Source organism: Manis pentadactyla, chromosome 3 (genome assembly GCF_030020395.1).
Source record: "Manis pentadactyla isolate mManPen7 chromosome 3, mManPen7.hap1, whole genome shotgun sequence".
NCBI classification, from domain to species: Eukaryota; Metazoa; Chordata; class Mammalia; order Pholidota; family Manidae; genus Manis; species Manis pentadactyla.
The window spans coordinates 87,113,503-87,133,588 of NC_080021.1; positions in this window are offsets into that span (position 1 = coordinate 87,113,503).

Here is a 20,086-nt window from a genome sequence, read left to right on the forward strand (position 1 = left end):
ATCAGCACTCTCTAGAAGAATCGTACCAGATGGTGATCATCAAAAACCTCAACAAAGATCCAGGTGATGCTGCAGTTGTAGCTGCATTCATCCCACCGGTTCCTGGACTTGCCATTGGAATGAAGAAGGAGATATCTAAGCTGTCCTGTGCATACAGTAAAACAACAAATTTGACTGGATCTAAACTGTTGGAACTCAACCAAGAATTAGGAGAAGTGCAAGTTGTAGTACCCCAAAATCTTACAACTACAGACTATCTACTGTTAAAAGAACATATGGGATGTGAACAGTTCCCAGGAATGGGCTGTTTTAATTTGTCTGATTTCTCTCAGACTGTTCAAGTACAGTTGGACAATATCCATCATATCATAGACAAATTTTCACAAATGTCTAGGGTGCCTAACTGGTTTTCTTGGCCTCACTGGAGATGGCTGGTAATTATAGATCTGCTTTGGTTATGTAACTGTATTCCTAATATGATAATGTGTGTGTGCAATTTAATTAGTAGTTTAAAACCTATACATGCTTAAATTACTCTACAAGAAGATATGTCAAAGAAATTATCAATCTTCCCATGTTTTCTTCCATCTGCTGCCTCTATAGATTTTCTTCTTCCTTCCTAATTACAACCCTCAAATAGAATTCGTGCCTCATATCGAATTTACTGAGTCTCATAATTCCTCCAAGTGGTAAAGATACCTCAAGACAAATGCTGGACATAGAAGCCGCAGGGCATAAATATGCAAAGAAGTAAGATGCTAACCTTTTCAGACAATATGGCTTCTCTCTCACTTACCAACTTCACATTTCCCTGTATGGCCCCAGAAGATGACTGGTTAGCCAGAGACGGGTAAGATTCCTCAAGGGAGGAACAACCTAAGACAGGCACAGTAGCAGGGGGACCATCAGGTGAGAAATTGGGGATCAACAGAGGTGAGGCTTAGAACCTCACCCCCCCTGTTTTGAGAGAAATCTTCTGCATCCGTGGATATTTTATTGCCCTTGTCTAGCTTGGATTAACACATAGTCTACAGGCACACACCTGATCATCTACATTTGCTCTCTTACAACACCCAACTATGTTTTCTACCTTTATCTTGCATCTACCTACCACTTCAGCATTTTATTAAAAAATAATAATAATAATAATAAAGGGAGAAATGTGGGATTCACATATAAATCAAGTATAAAAATCAAACGAATATTCATATTTGACCTGATTGTTTATAGTTCATAATGAGTGATCAAAACCGAAAGTTTCTGTGATGGCTGCCCTTGTACTGTTCACCATGTAAGAACTTATTCACTATGTAAGAATTTGTCCACCATGTAAGAACTTGTTTGTTATACTTTAGAAGATTGGAGACTGCTGAGAATTAGGCTTGGGGTTGATTAATGATTGTGCATTGAGTCCCCTATACAGAATTTTATTGTTGTTAACAACCATTTGATCAATAAATATAAGATATACCCTCTCAAAAAAAAAATCAATTGTAGTTCTACACTGACTCAATATTCATAGACTTGTTTAATGTTATGTTATTTTACAAATAAGGACTCAGCTACTATTTACTTAGAAAGCTTTTTGATGGCTAGAGGACATACACCACAGTGTAAGTTGGAATTTTGTTCCTAAATAGGAGCACTTAAACCTATGTGTTCTTTTCAAAATAAAAAAATATATTGCTTTTCCTTAAAAAAAAAACACAAAAACTATGAATTCTCTCTAATGTCTGTTTAAACTGTATGCATATGTTTAATATACATTTTTTATTTCATTTCAAAACTTTTCTGATTTTTATTACGAATATTTTCTTTTGGGCCACTATTGTTCTTAATTCCCAAACTTTGAAGATATTTTTATTGCTTTCTGTTGGTTTCTAGTTTAACGCCACCCTAGTTACAGAATATTCTGGTTGTGAATTAAATCATTTGAAATTTCTTGATACCTGTTTTATGGATCAGGTAAATCTTCCAATTACACTTGAAGTAAATGTGCGTTCTGCAGTTGTATTTCCAATAACTTTGCACAAGCCAATTAGGACAAGTCAGTTAATTGTACTTTTCAATTTTCCTAAATCCTTACAGATATTTTTCTCTGTTCATTATATGTTATGGAGAGAAGTATATTAAAATTTCCAAATGTATTTGTCTATTTTTCCTTTTCTTGACAATATTTTCCTCATATATGCTGAGTATATATTATCAAATGTATACAAGTTTGAGAGTAGTATGTGTTTACGTGACTTGATTCTTTTATTATTAAGAATTATTATTCCTTATTCCTAGCAGTATTTTAGTTCTATTATATTTTATCTGCTATTATTCTAGCCATAACTGATTTCTTCTGCTTTGTATATTTCATCTTTTTCTATCTTTTATATTCAACCAATTTGTGGCCTGATATTTAAAGTGTGATCCTTTGTAATTAGCATACCATTAGGTTTATTAATCCTTTCTGACAAGGTTTTGACTTTTAATTAATTTTTATTTGCTAATTTATATTATTTATTTAATATAATTATTGTTACACGTACCATATCCTTACTTGGTTTTTCTTTGGTGAAATTAGTCATCATTGACTAAGTTCTGACCATTTGGAGCTAATCACTACAGTGTCTGTATTTTAGGATCCTGGGTGACCTGTTGCAGAGGTAGATCAGATTTCCATTGTCATAGGTGCTGTGGTCATTGTTTTTTATTCAAACGGTTTTCTTTGGCCTAATTTTCCTGTCTCTAAATATATATAGTGCCTTTGATTGCATGCCAGACATAATGTATCAAAGAACTCTTGAGATTCCATGTAATATGTTTCCCCTGTTTTCCTACGATTAGTACATAGAGTAAATAGTTGATCATTTCATTCCAATCAAGAATGGATTTGGGGCAGGTCTTGTTTCCCATTTACATATGACAGATGTTGCCTGTGTTTTGCCCTATTCCTTGATCATTGTCTCTTTGGATTTTGTTTGGAAGCCTGTTGCTTCTTCCTCAACTCTGACAGACTGTGGGAGATCCTGCTATGGCTTCAGATGCTCCATCCCACTTCCCTGGCCTCCCACAGTATGTACTTTAACTTATGATGAATAGAGAGTAAAACTGTGTCTGAGCACGTGACTTCACTTCAGGAGTTTTCTAGAGGTTTTGGGCAGAACTCCCTGACCTTCTGGGCAGCATCTGTACTCAGCAAGAGCTCCCAGGAAAATGGGCCATGCTGAGTCACGCGCACTCTGTGGTTGTTAATACCCACCCCTCCTGGCTACAAACACCTCACTGACTTTCTTTCTCCCATGAGAACCTTTCTGGGATTTTTTTGTTCTCATCAAGAATAAGAAATGTCTACAGTGGAAAAAAATAGCTAGATATAACCAAATTATGATATCCTCTCTCAAATTTTAGTTTACCTAGTCTTTGTTCCTTCTGGCCTTTGATGTTATTACAATATGATCTTTGTATCTTACTCAACTTTTCTGTCTACTGTACCAAGAGCCTTAGTCAACTGTTACCTATTAAGTCTGTCCCAAAGGAATTAGTATCTATTTAAAGCATGTATTTATACTGATAAATCTAATTCCAATTTAACACTGGAGGACTTTCTTTATCTAAGTCAAATTATATTTCTATTGCCCCATATATGGTAAAATATCCGATTTCCAACACCATTCTACTTACTCATTGCTCAGTGGTATCAAACTACCATAGTCAAAACACTAAAAACATTCTACTAATCACAGTTTTAGGTTAACTTGCAGTTTTATTTGCATTTGTCTTTGTCTATTACTACATAGTCAATCTTACATGGATAACATGGCAAATCTCAGAGTTTTAGGTGAGAAATTTCTCACCTAATGTTTAGGGTACTTGAATAGCAATAAGGACAGAAGGGCTTATGGGTTGTGGGCATTATCATTTATTTTCATCACAGTCATGAACAAAATCTGTCTCTGGGTGCTAAAGTCAAACAAGGAAAATGAAGCAACAGTAGATAGGATATAATTGGATACTTTCACTGTCATGGAGCAGTACTACATGATGAGAAAGAATCTTGCTTAAAAATTTCCTATGATATTGAAGACATAATTACTGCTACATGTTAAAGAGAATTGCTAGGACTTTTGAAGCAGTGTCCATTATAATAATCCCGTCACCTCTGTACACTGTGATTTCCTCTGAAGGTCACTGAACAGTTCTCTTTATTACAAATATTCAAAACAGTGCATGAATACTGCATATTTACCCCAATATAAAGAAGGCTTGTCCTGAGATATGTAATATGAGTTCCTTTAAACTTGAAGCTGTTGATTCTACACAACCACTCTGGACTCTTCATACCAATGATTATCAAGCAAGGATATGAGTCACCATCCTGGCAGACATAATAGACCCTGATCATCAGAGCACATAGAGCTATCATTATGAAATGAAGTCAGAAGGAGAACACACCTGGCACCCAAGTGGTCCATTAGGGCATCTTTTGGGGACCCTTTTCAATATCTCACAGCAAGTGGATGAATGAAGCAGCCACACTCAACAAACATGATAAGGCAGGTCTCAGATCCCCAGAGGGTGAGGTTCTCAGTCACTCAACTAGCAGAAACACTAGTTGCAGGTGAAGTGCATCTAGGAGGGTTAGAGTGAAGGCTGATGAATTTCTTCAAGACAGTTCTGGAGTTGGTGCACAATTGATACACTAATATTCATCTTGTGCAGGAGAGGTGCTCTCCAAGGGAAAGGTTCTAGATAGAGCAAGGGGTGTGGGCACACAAGGCTGACTGGATGTGTTTCCTTCCACAACTTCTTCCAGGAGTTTTGGCTGCTGTCACCTCACAGCTGTGTCCTTGCTCAGCAATTTCTCTTGGTGAAAGGGCACTGCCCTCTTCAGAGGCAGCCATTATCCAGCAACTGATACAAATACAGGCTGACCCCCTTGCTGCTGAGATGATCCTCAGAAGCCATCCTGGCTCCAGAGCCTCGGCTAGAACCAACCAGCTACATGGGTGCAGCTGCAACACATTCAAGGCCATGCTCGGCCAGTGAAGCTTTGGTCAGTTCCTTACAGGCATCCACACAGTGCTCTCCATCAACCTTCATGTAAACCTCTGCCTCAGAGTCTGTTCCCAAGGGAACTGACTTCAGGATCATATTAACAGGTATAAATTCCTTTATTTGGTGGCAAAGAGGTCCTGACTGGGCAGCTCCACCTGTAGAGAATTAAGGAAGGCTGTCTGAAGTACTGTTGTGTGGAGTGTCCAAGAGGTTGTTAAACTAGAATTGGCAAAGAAGTCACCTCAGGCAGAGAATTCAGGAAAGTATCAATAAAGACCCCTGTACGATTAGGAAATGGTGAAAGGAGTGGTGTGAGAGATGCACAGACATGGGGCCAGAGTGAAGTGGCTGCAGCTTGAAGGTGAGAGTCAAATGTGAGTCTTGTGTTTCTCCTACATTGAGAAACAACAGCATCGCATGAAAGCTCAGTGCATCCTGAGTCCACTGAGATTATCACTTGTAAGCACACATCCTCCTTAAGTTACCTTCTACCTGGACAAAATGAACCAGGGTTTTCCTAGTGCTATGGACCAAACTGGTGGTTTATGTGAGATTCTTTGTCCCCAGAAGATGTCATGGCCGGAGGCCTTCATTCATTTTGCATAACCTCTGAGCCTCACTAAAAACCCAGAAGGAGGAGGTATGTGAGAAAAGAGCCTTTCATACAGGTCAAACATGAATATCAGCCAGGAAAGTAAAGGACCTTTGGATTTGGAATTCCAGGAGGTTGGAAGTGGTGGGGTAAAGTCATAATATGTCTGTGGTCTTTGTTCTTGAGACTGAGAAATTATAAACTATATGAAGACTCATACATATATATATACATGTATATACACACACATATATATAAGGAAAGAATATATACATATATTCCTTGACATACAATCTGAGGACAAAAATATAGAAAGCATTCAAAAGAATATTTCCCATGTTACTTGAGTTATTGATATTTCCATGAGTCCCTGTAGTTCTCTAGTGATTTTCCCCCTTTTTAATTTATTTCTTGTAGTAAAGAAAAATAGTGCTTATGAGAGTGGCAAAAAGGCATTAAAGAGTGAAAATCAGAATTGTGACAACTGTCTTTCATTTTGCACAAAATTGCTTCTAACTACTGATGCCAGAGAACAGTGCACACTTGTTCCTGGCAGAATGAAGGAACCACTGTCCCATTCCATCACCTAAACAGTGATATCGGGGTGCAGCAAGTGGACTTTCTGCCAAAGGCTCCTTGTCAGAGACACTGGTAGGAGCAAGAGCTCCTGACATGCCAAGTCCCGCTACTGCAGATGATCTTTTACTGGTAAGCGGAAAATCTCACTGCCTCTCCAGAGAGAATGTCCCACTTGAGCTGAGAGCCTCTCACTCTTTTATCTCATTCTTATTGTGAATTTGTTTCTAACAATTTAATTTTGGCTATCGCAGAGGCACAGGGGAGATGGTTCAAGGTTCAAACTCCAAAGATTGGGCTGAATGTATGTAAAAAATATTACTACAAGGACAGGTGATTGGGAGTTCACTTAGATCATATTATCTAAAAGAGTTTCAGTAGCAGCTTTTCTGATTCATGATTATAACATTTAAAAAAATAGACTTTTAAAATCTACTGACTTATACTTCTGAGAATATTTCTTTTTCTCAAGCTAGGGACATTTTATTTTTTAGGTAAATGATAATATAATATGCTTCAGGAAATCAGAGCTTTGCCTTGGCTCTTGTGTTACACTCTGCTAAAGGGATTATTATAAATCAGGAAAATAAGTCCTTTAAATAATTATCAAATCCTTTCCCTCAAAGCACTAAATTTTAAATTGTCAAGAGAGGGAAAAAATTATTTCAACGCATATCAAATAAATACTGTCAAGCATTATAAACCCATGTTTTAAAAGAGTCAAGTGTTTCAGCCAGATCGTTAGTCCAGGCCAATCTTAATGATAATCAACAGTGAAACTATCAGATGTTTCATTCTTTATAGTTATCATTACACAAGGGAGCCTAAATATTTCTGCATATGTGTCAAATATTTAATATTTATTCCTTGTATATCTTTTGATTCTTTTGACTGCACTTAATATGAGTGAAAATTAAGGAAATGATACTTGAATATTTCTCAGCATGTTGCCAGTGGAGAAAAATGCAATACTTTGTGCTATCTCTGTCTCAGATACTTTCACACATACATACACAACATATGTACACATAGTCATATCAGGACAGGGTGAGAGATTGTCTAGGATAAACTCTTGAAGAAAAAAGTAATTGAATTTTCCATTGTCACAAAGTTACTTAGTAGCATACAGCATCTGAATTGGCTCTATCTAGTAAAATTATAAACTTATGCTATAAATTTAAGTTAAATCAAGCATGATTCCAGAAGAATAATTAATTTAAATTCATGCTAATAAGGGCAATACTAATAATTGTTCCCCTCTTCCTGAGGATATGCCCAAGAAGTAAAGGAAGTAGCTATAACTGAAAGCTGAATCCCTGTTACCCAATTATCAAATAAACAAGAATGAATTTGAGATTCAGTAACTAAGAGTCATTTGGAGATTAAGAGTATGGCCTTTCCCCTAACATTTTGTGGACAGTTTCACTTCAGAAGAGTGCATTTCAAAAGTTCTTGCCAATCACCAATGACTCACCTGAACCTGAACTGACTGAACATTTTTCAAATCCCGTCTTCTCCAACCGAGTCCCACTTTCCACTAAGCTATTTTCGGATGATTGATTGCGGCATACCTCACACTGCTCTCTACCCTGCAGTTGCAAATCTCAGTGGCCATCCGTTATCCTCTGCACTCTCACCTCCATGATGCTGTTTCATCCTATTACCCACACCAAACCCTCTGGATGTCCTCTGCTGCATCTCCCTCCAGCATTAGAAACATCCTGCTGTATTCCTTGGAAATGGTCCTCTGCAATCTGCAAACTCTCTTATTCTCCACCTCTTCTCATAGCATGGCCTCTGCTCTGTTGCTTTCTAGGAAAATGGGTCACATTCCAAGCTTTTTACTTTTCCTCTCCTCATTGCTCACAAATCTCAAGATCAGAAGTGATGCAAATGTCCTTTTACTTACTGTCCACCACTTTTTACCCACTCTACAGCCCTCCAAAGCATTCCTGCAGACTTAAGGCTCACATTTCAGCATATACCATCCTGCTTCCTTCCCTTTGCTGTCACCTTCAGAATTCATCATCACTTATTTATAAAAAATTAAAAAAATAAAAAAATAAAAGTAGGACGAAACTATTGCATTTAGCTCCTGCCAACACTGTCTTTGACAGCAGAAGCCATGAGGCAGCCCACCTGAACCCAGGGTTCCTTGACCTTCTCATCTCCCACGGGCTTCTCTTCAGTTTATATCTCACATTCACGTCTGGGATGTAGTGCACGCCAGAAATGGCATCAGCACTAATATACTAACACCAAACTGTCTATTGACCAATCATCACCTCCTGTTTTCCATTTCCATTGCAAACTATCCCAACTGCAAACAACTGTTTGCATCAGTATTTCCAGTCCATGGAACCAATCTCCCTTTTCATCCATGCAATCTTTCCTTCCCTGTCTTCCTTTTTCTCCCAGCATTACTTAGATTTCATGGTTTATGATTATACTTGGTTGATTCAAAATACCTTCAGAACTCTTCCTCAACTGTCATCCTAAAAAAAACATAAAAATAAAGATGGTGGCTGAGCCCAGAAATTTTCCTTTACCAGAGAAGCACATGCACTTTTCAACACACAGTTTGGAGAGGTACATGGTTACAGTGCCTCCCTTGATATTAAATTCATGATAAAGTACATCAAACAGGTATTTAACGCCATCTGAAAATCCTACTACATATATTACTAACAGTTTTCTCCTTTTCTTTTTCTTTCTATAACAGTTCTATTGATATATAATTCAAATACCTTAAAATTCACTCTCTTAAAATGTATAGTTCAGGAGTTTTAGTGTAGGGACACAATTGTGCAACTATCACAGCTAATTTTAGAATATCCTCATCTCCCTAAATATAAACTGGTACTTAATAGCAATCCCTCTCAATTCCCCACTTTCCCAGTACTTGCCAATTACTAATATATATATTCTGTCTTTATGGCTTTACCCAGGCTATACAGTTCATATAAATGAAATCATACAATATATGGCTTTTAATAACAGGTTTATTGCAATTCGCATAATGTTTTAAGGTTCATCTATACTGTAGCATGTATCAATACATCATCCTTTTTTACTGATGTACTCCATGTGGGGCTAAACCACATTTCATTTATTCATTTAACATTTGATAGATGTTTCATTTATTCCACTTTGAGGTTACTAAGAATAATGTTGCTACAAACATTTATGCACATAGGTTTGTATGGACACATGTTTACAAGTCTATTAAATATATACCTAGGAAAGGAATGTCTATTTTTCACATTTTGAGGAACTGCCAATTGTTTTAAAAAGGAGCTGCATGATTTTACAGTCCCACCAGTAATGTATGAGGGTTCCAACTTCTCCACATTCTTATCAACACTTGTATTTGTTTCTTTCTATGTTAGCCACCCTAGTGTATATGACATGGTATCGCTTGCTCATAATTTACATTTCTCTAATGACCAATGGTGCTGAGTCCTTTTCATGCAATTATTGTTCAATTCCTTATCTTCCTTGGAGAAATGTCTATTTAAATCCTTTGCCTATTTTTTAACTCAATTATTTGCTTTTTTTAAATGTAAAAGTTCTTTATATATTCAAGATATAGGTTATTTTATTAAATATATGACCCACAGTTATTTTCTCCTATTTTGTATCTACTTTGTTGTGAGGTCCTTTGAAATAGAGAACCTTTGAATTTTGATGGAGTCCAACTCATCTACTTTTTTCTTTTATCATTTGTGCTCTGTAACAAGAAACCATGGCTTCTATAGCTTCTATATTTTCTTTTGATAATTTTAACGTTTTAGCTCTTATATTTATGTCAAAATTGTATCTTCAGTTAATATTTATATAGGGTGTGGAGCAGGGATTCAATTAATTCTTTCAAATGTGAATATTTATTTGTCCCAGTTGCATTTGTTGAAAATCAATTGACCATAAATGCAAGTATTTATTTATATAGTCTCAATGTATTTCCACTAATATAAATGTCTAACCTATACCAGTACCATTCTGTCTTTAAAAATTAATTAATTAAACTTTCATTGAGGTAGAATTGACTTTGAACATTATATTAATTTCAGGAATACAACATTCTGTTTTGATCACTAGAGCTTTGTATTGATAGTGAAAATGTGAGTTTTGTAACATTTCTTTTTATAAAAAGTTCTGACTTTTTTCCTCTTTTTTTCTTTTTTCTAATCAGCATCTCTGAATTTCCAAAAAGAATTTTAGATCAGCTTATCAATTTTGTCAAAAGAAGGAAAGAAAGGGAGAGAGAGAGAGAAAGGAAAGAAGGAAAGGAGGAAAGAAGGAAGGAAGGAAGGAAGGAAGGATAGAAGGGGGGAAGGGAAGGACAGCTGGAAATTTGAGAGACATTGCATTGAATCTATAGATCAAGGTGGGTATATTGCCTTCTAAACTATACTAAATTTTTGATATCATAATTTGTTTTGTAGTATTCAATGTACAAGTTTTGTATTTATTTTATTAAATTTATTTCTAAGTATTTTACTCATTTTCATGCTATTATAAATAGAATTATTTTCCAAAAACTTAATTTTCAGATTGTTCATTGCTAGTATATGGAAATACAGTTAATCTTTTATGTTGATCATGTTCCACAATCTTGTCAAACTTGTTTATTAGCTCAGTCGTTTCTTTGGGTGTTCCTTAGGTTTTCTATATACTGGCTTATGTCACCTGAGCACAGAGATGGTTTTACTTCTTCTTTCCATTTCTGTACCTTTTTGTTTTCTTGCCTAATTGCCCTAGCAAAAATCAGTAAAATGTTATATAGAAGTGGTAAGAGTGAACATCCTTGTCTTTTCCTGATCTTGAGGGAGAGCTTTTAATTCTTCACTGTCAGGCACAAGATTAGCTGTGAGTTTTTCAGTGATACTCCTTATGAAGTTTATGAAGTTCTTTTTATTCCTGATTTGTTTTTCTATTCCTTAATATGTTTTCATCATGAAATAATGCGGGGATTTTGACACAGGGGATTTCTGCACCTATTGAAACAATAATGAAGTATTTTGTGCTTTAATCTGTTAATATAGTGTATTATATTGACTGATGTCCATGTGTTAACCAACCTTGAATTCTTGGGATAAAGCCCACTTGATCTTTGTATATAATCCTTTTCATATGCTACAGAATAAAGTTTGCATGTCTTTCCTTGATGATATTTACATCTGTGTATACAATGCATATCAGTATATAGTTCTTTGTGATACTTCTGTATGGTTTTTGTATCTGGGTATTACTGGTATCATGGAATGAGTTGGGAAGTGCCCCCTTCCCTTCTATATTTTTGTGGGGTTTTTTTTCAGATGTTTCTGTGAAGGATTGGGGTTAATTCATTAAGTGTTTAGTTGAATCCACTAAGATATCTGGGCCTGACTTTTTCTCATGGGAAATTTCTTCACTGATAACTCAATCTTTCTACTTTTTATACTTCCATTCAGATTTTCTCATGTTTTTAAGTCAGCTTTGCAATTTTTTGTCCTTCTAGGAATTTTTTTCTACCTAATTTATTGGCATGCATTTATTGCAGTCTACACCTCCATTTTGATATTTGTTTTCTGTGTTTTGTCTTTTTGTTTTCATATTCTTCCATTATTCACTTTTTTATTAAATAAATCTTTTCAAATAATCAATACAATTCTTTCAAAAATATTTTTGAGAAAAAGCATTCCACAGAATTCAATATCCATTCATGATAAAAACTCTCAACAAAATGGGCATATAGGGAAAGTACCTCAACACAATAAAGGCCATATATGATAAACCCACAGCCAACATCATACTGAACAGTGAGAAGCTGAAAGCTTTTCCTCTAAGATCGGGAACAAGACAGGGATGCCCACTCTTCCCACTGTTATTCAACGTAGTACTGGAGGACCTAGCCACGGTAATTAGAAAACACAGATTGGTAAAGAGGAAGTCAAACTGTCACTATTTGCAGATGACATGATATTGTACATAAAAAACCCTAAAGACTCCACTCCAAAACTACTAAAACTAATAGCGGAATTCAGCAAAGTTGCAGGATACAAAATTAATACACAGAAATCTGTGGCTTTCCTATACACTAACAATGAACTAATAGAAAGAGAAATCAGGAAAACAATTCCATTCATAATTGCATCAAAAAGAATAAAATACCTAGGAATAAACCTAACCAAGGAAGTGAAAAACCTATACCCTGAAAATTACAAGACACTCTTAAAAGAAATTAAAGAGGTCACTAACAAATGGAAACTCATACCATGCTCTTAACTAGGAAGAATTAATATTCTCAAAATGGCCATCCTACCCAAAGCAGTATAAAGATTCAATGCAATCCCTATCAAATTACCAACAGCATTCTTCAATAAACTGGAACAAATAGTTCAAAAATTCATATGGAACCACCTAAAACCCCGAATAGCCAAAGCAATCCTGAGAAGGAAGAAAAAAGTGGGGATGTATCATGCTCCCCAACTTCAAGCTCTATTACAAAGCCACAGTAATCAAGACAATTTGGTACTGGCATAAGAACAGACCCACAGACCACAGACCAGTGGAACAGAACAGAGACTTCAGACATTAACCCAAACGTATATGGTCAATTAATATACGATAAAGGAGCCATGGACATACAATGGGGAAATGACAGCCTCTTCAACAGTTGGTGTTGGCAAAACTGGACAGCTACATGTAAGAGAATGAAACTGGATCATTGTCTAACCCCATATAAAAAAGTAAGTTTGAAATGGATCAAAGACCTGAATGTAAGTCATGAAACCATAAAACTCTTAGAAAAAAACATAAGCAAAAATCTCTTGGACATAAACATAAGTGACTTCTTCATGAACATATCTCCCCGGGCAAGGGAAACAAGAGCAAAAATGAACAAGTGGGACTATATCAAACTGAAAAGCTTCTGTACAGCAAAGGACACCATCAGTAGAACAAAAAGACAGCTTACAATATGGGAGAATATATTCCTAAATGACAGATCCGATAAAGGCTTGACATCCAAAATATATAAAGAGCTCACACACCTCAACAAACAAAAAGCAAATAATCCAATTAAAAAATGGGCAGAGGAGCTGAACAGACAGTTCTCCAAAGAAGAAATTCAGATGGCCAACAGACACATAAAAAGATGCTCCACATCGCTTGTCATCAGAGAAATTCAAATTAAAACCACAATGAGATATCACCTCACACCAGTAAGGATCGCCACCATCCAAAAGACAAACAACAACAAATGTTGGTGAGGTTGTGGAGAAAGGGGAACCCTCCTACACTGCTTGTGGGAATGTAAATTAGTTCAACCATTGTGGAAAGCAATATGGAGGTTCCTCTAAAACCTCAAAATAGAAATACCATTTGACCCAGGAATTCCACTTCTAGGAAATTACCCTAAGAATACAGCAGCCCAGTTTGAAAAAGACAGATGCACCCCCTGCCCCCTATGTTTATCGCAGCACTATTTACAATAGCCAAGAAATGGAAGCAACCTAAGTGTTCATCAGTAGATGAATGGATAAAGAAGATGTGGTACATATACACAATGGAATATTATTCAGCCATAAGAAGAAAACAAATCCTACCATTTGCAACAACATGGATGGAGCTAGAGGGTATTATGCTCAGTGAAATAAGCCAGGCGGAGAAAGACAAGTACCAGATGATTTCACTCATATGTGGAGTATAAGAACAAAGAAAAAAACTGAAGAAACAAAACAGCAGCAGAAGTACAAAATCCAAGAATGGACTAACAGTTACCAATGGAAAAGGGACTGGGGAGGATGGGTGGGAAGGGAGAGAGAAGGGGGGAAAAAAAGGGGAAGATTATGATTAGCATGTATGGTGTGGGGGGAGGCACGGGTAGGGCTGTGCAACACAGAGAAGACAAGCAGTGATTCTACAGCATCTTACTATGCTGATGGACAGTGACTGAAATGGGGTTTGTGGGAGGGACATGGTGAAGGGGGGAGCCTAGTAAACATAATGTTCCTCATGTAATTTTAGATTAATAGCAAAATAAAAAAATAAAATAAATATATATATTTTTAATTTATAGGAACAACAACAACAACAACAAAAAAAAAACAGTGCCTGACAGCAAGTAAACACTCAACAAATATTTGTAGGAAAAAAAGAAAAAATATATATTTTTGAGTCATTTGCTTAGAGGTTGTTCTAGGATTATAACTACACTATAATATAGAGCAATTAAGCTCAGACTAATTCCAAATTATTTTTAAATTTCTATAAAAACATATATTCCAACACATTTCTTTCCCCAACTTTGCTTTTGTGTTATTATTTGCACACAAATTGCCCTTTTATGCAATTTAAGTCTATCAACAGTTTTCTATTTATTGCTTTTTGCAGTTTCCTTTTAAAAATCATATGGGAGAAGAAAAGAATTACAAAGTACACATACTTTTTTTCACATCTTTACCTGTGTAGTTATCGTTACTTGTGCTCTTTATTTTTCCATGTAAATGTGAGTTATTGTCTAGTGCCTTTTCATTTCAATCTGAAGGACTCCCTTTAATTTTTCTTTTTTTAGAAAATTATAGGTCTTTTCATAGAGAACTCTCTATTTTTGTTTATCTGAGGATGTCTTAATGTAATGTTTATTTTTGAAACATTGCTTTGCTGGACATAGAATTATTAGTTGACATTATTTTTCACTGGCTGACATTATTTTCTTTCAGCACTTGGAACATGACATCTTTCTGCCTTATAGCCTCCATAATTAGCTGTTAGTCTTATTGAGGGTCCCTTTTACATGTTAAAATATATCCCTTTTTCTTTGTTTTTCAGCAGTTTGATATGTATGAGTGTGCTTCTGTTTAAATTTATGTTTTGAATTAGCTAAACTTCCAGATGTGTAACGTTTTTCTTAAAATTTGGGAGCTTGTTGCCATTTCTTCAAATATTCTTTCTCTGCTTTTCTCTCTCTTCTTCTGGGATTCCCATTTCACATATATTGTTAAGTTTTATGGTATCCTGTATGTCTCTGAGGCTCTGTTGATTTTTCCTCATTTTATTTTCTGTTCTTTACACTGGATAATCTCAATGTTCAAATTAGCTTATTCTTTTTTCTACTTCCTCTAAAGTACTCTTAAGCTCTTCTAGTCAATTTTTTGTTTCAGTTATTGTAACTGCCCTTCTGGCAGTGCTTCCCCTTGGCTCCCTTCTACTCTGAAACAAGTCTTTAATGACCCGCTCTATCTCCTTTCATGCCCACACCGTCTAGCCACCATGCTCTACTCTCATCATGAACAACTTGATAAAATGGAAGGGATAAAATGCCATATATATTTGCCCAAACAGTTTCCTCAGCAGGCACTCTACAAATCAACCTGTACCTGTATGATGTCTTCATCTTTCCCGGCAGAGGATTTATCCTTCTGCTCTTGTCAGACACTAATCCTTTCTTTTGTGATTGAATCTTCTTTCATTTTCAAGGCTTCACTTTTTGGTTATCATCTTTACTGCCTGATCATCTTTATCAGCTCTCTCCCAATTTTTCAGTCTTCTTCTGACTCCTAGTCATTTTATGTTCTTCCCTCCCTCCTTCCCTTCCTTTCATATCATTCCAATCAGCACCAAACTTAGATGAATCAGGAGGAGAATCAAGGACATAGTCATTGTCCTGGGCAGATCATTCTTTAGCTCCAAAAGCAGACATTTTTCCATCCCAACTAAAAATAAGACAGCTGCATGTAAAATGAGACCCAAGATTCTTATCACAGTCTAGTCTACATAAGGCCTCTGACTATATAGATAGCTTTCAAACATCATCTCATGCACATCTTCTATTAGGCAATAAGCACGCTGACTTTATTTCAGTTTCTATAATACACTGAACCCTTAGTCTATATTAAGTCCTCTGTGAGTGTTGTCTGCTCTGCTTTCCATGCCAAAATTGTAGGCCTCAGGAATTTCAAAATAATTTTGCCATGTCATTTCGTCTAGTATCAATTCTATAATATGCATATATGCATTATCCCAAACAACTATTTAATCTACCATAAAATGCATAAATAAGAATTTGTAGAGTACTGTAACTTTTTGTTGAAATTAAGTTGATGCTTTTCTGAAAAGTATGGTGGAAAAAGTAACATTTCAGTCAGCTTTATCATGTACTAATTGGGGGTATAGAATAAATTTCCTTGCCTAAACCTCAGTTTATTGACCCATAATATTAGAATAGCAATGACACTTGCTAGGGTTGTTGTGAGAATTAAAGGGAATAATAAATGTGCACTTCTTAGGTGAAAGCCTGACATAGTGTAACCATTAGCTTGATAAACATTAGCTATTATTTTTATTACCACTACTTGAAAATTAAAATCATCATAATAAAAAAGTAAAACTGAAGTTATCTTAAGAACCTATGTCGCAGAATTCATCATCATAAAAATTTTAGCAGTTAAGTGTATAGTTAAAATTCTAAAATATAAGCGTGCAATATTATGTCACACAAATGGTTTTAAAATAAAACTGAAACTTAATTTCTGTTCTAATAGTTGAAAATGAACTTGGTGAAAATTCTTTACATAGAAATATGAGCTGTCCTAAAAAATATTATTACATGAAAATGTAGTTCCTTAAAATATTCTTCATAGAATTCCTTTTACTTCCTTTGATTTTTCTCTAATTATTTAAAGGGGGAAAAACAATTATGTGGTAACTACTATATGCAATTGGCTATATGTGGAATAGCTAGAGATGCTATTTCATTCCATGCTCAGAAGAATCATACAAAAAGTCTTATTATTTCCATTTTACATAAATGGAAACTGAGTTGGGAAACAAGCGGTTTATACACAATCACATTGTAATTGATAGAGTCAGGAATTAAAACCTACTGGTTTTGACTAATTCTTCTGATCTTTCTCTTGTACTACACTTCCACATTATCTAATATTAACAAATCATCAGTGGATTTTGTATATACAGTAAATTATTACAATTGTTCTTATAATGTTTAGAAATGTTTTTCAACATTGCTATTATACACTCAATTCTGAAATTATCAATATTGTAATTAGCATTTAGTTTGTAACATAAAAGCTACACTTTAGTTCAAATCAATTCAAAACTCACAAACTACAAACTTTATGATAGCTGTTGATAATACCAGTTTATATTTACTTATAAGAGAAGATCATTTCTACCTCACAACAAAATAGATGTGACTAATTGACAAAAGCAAGGCTACTTGCACGACCTAACTCAGGCAGCGGATCCTTTCTACCTTGGGACTTGATCATCTTCAACAAATGTCTTCCAGAAGGATATGTTTGTCTTTCTGAAGTCCACAGAAAAGAAGGCATTTATGTGCCATGTGTGAAAGTGGTGTGCAACTTACATTCCATTGGATAGACCACAATTGTGTGATTGGATAATACAGTTTAATGTGTACCTACAAAGGTAAATTCATTATGTGAGTGCTTAACACATGATGTGACATCATTATTAAAATGTAAATGTTATGAAAAAAGGACAAAAGAAAAATCTACATTCATTTAATTGCTAATATTTTTTAAGGTTTACTCTAAGTTTTTAAATTCACTCAGTAAGATTCTACTTGATTTTTACTTCTACTTCCCTATACTAATTGAATCATATTAGTCTTTTGTAGCTTGGTGATAAATTGAATGAGTTAAGGGCATCATATTTTCTCATTATCTTACTGCAAAAAACTTTTTTTAAGAGATGGCCCACAGATAATAAAATTTTAAAAGCTGGATTAATTTTTAATCCTGAAAATTTTCATTCAAATACTTTTTAAAAGATTGTATTTTTTTCCTCTAGTAATTCCTTTACTCTAATTGGCAGCAGGCAAGAATATATATAGAAAATTACAGTCCTGCTCACCATTTAGAGAAAATGTTACAGAGGTTTATCAAGTTAATGTTTAAATCCTCTCAGATTCCAACAGACAGTGTATGCTAGATTTTCACAAAGCCCATGTCAGGTATTTAAAATTAAAGCTCATTCTTATAATAAACTAAGATGCAATTCTTTTTTTTTGTTTTTGGAGAGGTACTTTCTTTTTTTTAAATTTTATTTTGGTATCATTAATCTACAATTACATGAAGGACTTTATGTTTACTAGGCTCCCCCCTTCACCAAGTCCCCCCCACATCCCCATTCACAGTCACTGTCCACCAACATAGTAAGATGCAGTAAAATCATTACTTGTCTTCTCTGTGTTGCACAGCCCTCCCCGTGCCCCCCCACACACTATACATGCTAATCGTAATGCCCCTTTTCTTTTCTTCCTGCTCTTATCCACCCACCCCCGTCGCACCCGTCCTCCCCAGTCCCTTTCCCTTTGGTAACTGTTAGTACATTCTTGGGTTCTGTGCTTCTGCTGCTGTTTTGTTCCTTCAGTTTTCTTTTGTTCTAATACTCCACATATGAATGAAATCATTTGGTACTTGTCTTTCTCCGCCTGGTTTATTTCACTGAGAATAATACCCTCTAGCTCCATCCATGTTGTTGCAAATGGTAGGATCTGATTTTTTCTTATGGCTGAATAATATTCCATTGTGTATATGTACCACATCTTCTTTACCCATTCATCCACTGATGGACATTTAGGTTGCTTCCATATCTTGGCTATTGTAAATAGTGCAGCAATAAACATAGGGGTGCATTTGTCTTTTTCAAACTGGAGTGCTGCATTCTTAGGGTAAATTCCGAGAAGTGGAATTCCTGGGTCAAATGGTATTTCTATTTTGAGCATTTTGAGAAACCTCCATATTGCTTTCCACAATCGTTGAACTAATTTACATTCCCACCAGCAGTGTAGGAGGGTTCCCCTTTCTCCACAACCTCGCCAACATTTGTTGTTGTTTGTCTTTTGGATGGTAGCCATCCTTACTGGTGTGAGATGATATCTTATTGTGGTTGTAATTTGCATTTCTCTGATGACAAGCAATGTGGAGCATCTTTTCATGTGTCTGTTGGCCATCTGAATTTCTTCTTTAGAGAACTGTCTATTCAGCTCCTCTGCCCATTTTTAATTGGGTTATTTGCTTTTTGTTTGTTGAGGTGTGTGAGCTCTTTATATATTTTGGATGTCAGCCCTTTATCTGATCTGTCATTTTTGAATATATTCTCCCATACTGTCCTATTGATGGTGTCCTTTGCTGTACAGAAGCTTTTCAGCTTGATATAGTCCCATTTGTTCATTTTTGCGTTTGTTTCCCTTGTCCGGAGAGATATGTTCAAGAAGAGGTCACTCATGTTTATGTCTAAGAGATTTTTGCCTATGTTTTTTCTAAGAGTTTTATGGTTTCATGACTTACATTCAAGTCTTTGATCCATTTCGAATTTACTTTTGTGTATGGGGTTAGACAGTGATCCAGTTTCATTCTCTTACATGTAGCTGTCCAGTTTTGCCAGCACCATCTGTTGAAGAGACTGTCATTTCCCTATTATATGTGCATGGTCCCTTTATCGAATATTAGTTGACCATATATGTTTGGGTTAATATTTGGAGTCTCTATTCTGTTCCATTGGTCGATGGCTCTGTTCTTGTGCCAGTACCAAATTGTCTTGATTACTGTGGCTTTGTAGTAGAGCTTGAAGTTGGGGAGTGAGATCCCCACCACTTTATTCTTCCTTCTCAGGATTGCTTTAGCTATTCGGGGTCTTTGGTGTTTCCATATGAATCTTTGAACTATTTGTTCCAGTTCATTGAAGAATGCTGTTCGTAGTTTGATAGGGATTGCATCAAATCTGTATATTGCTTTGGGCAGGTTGGCCATTTTGATGATACTAATTCTTCCTAGGCAGGAGCATGGGATGAGTTTCCATTTGTTAGTGACCTCTTTAATTTCTCTTAAGAGTGTCTTATAG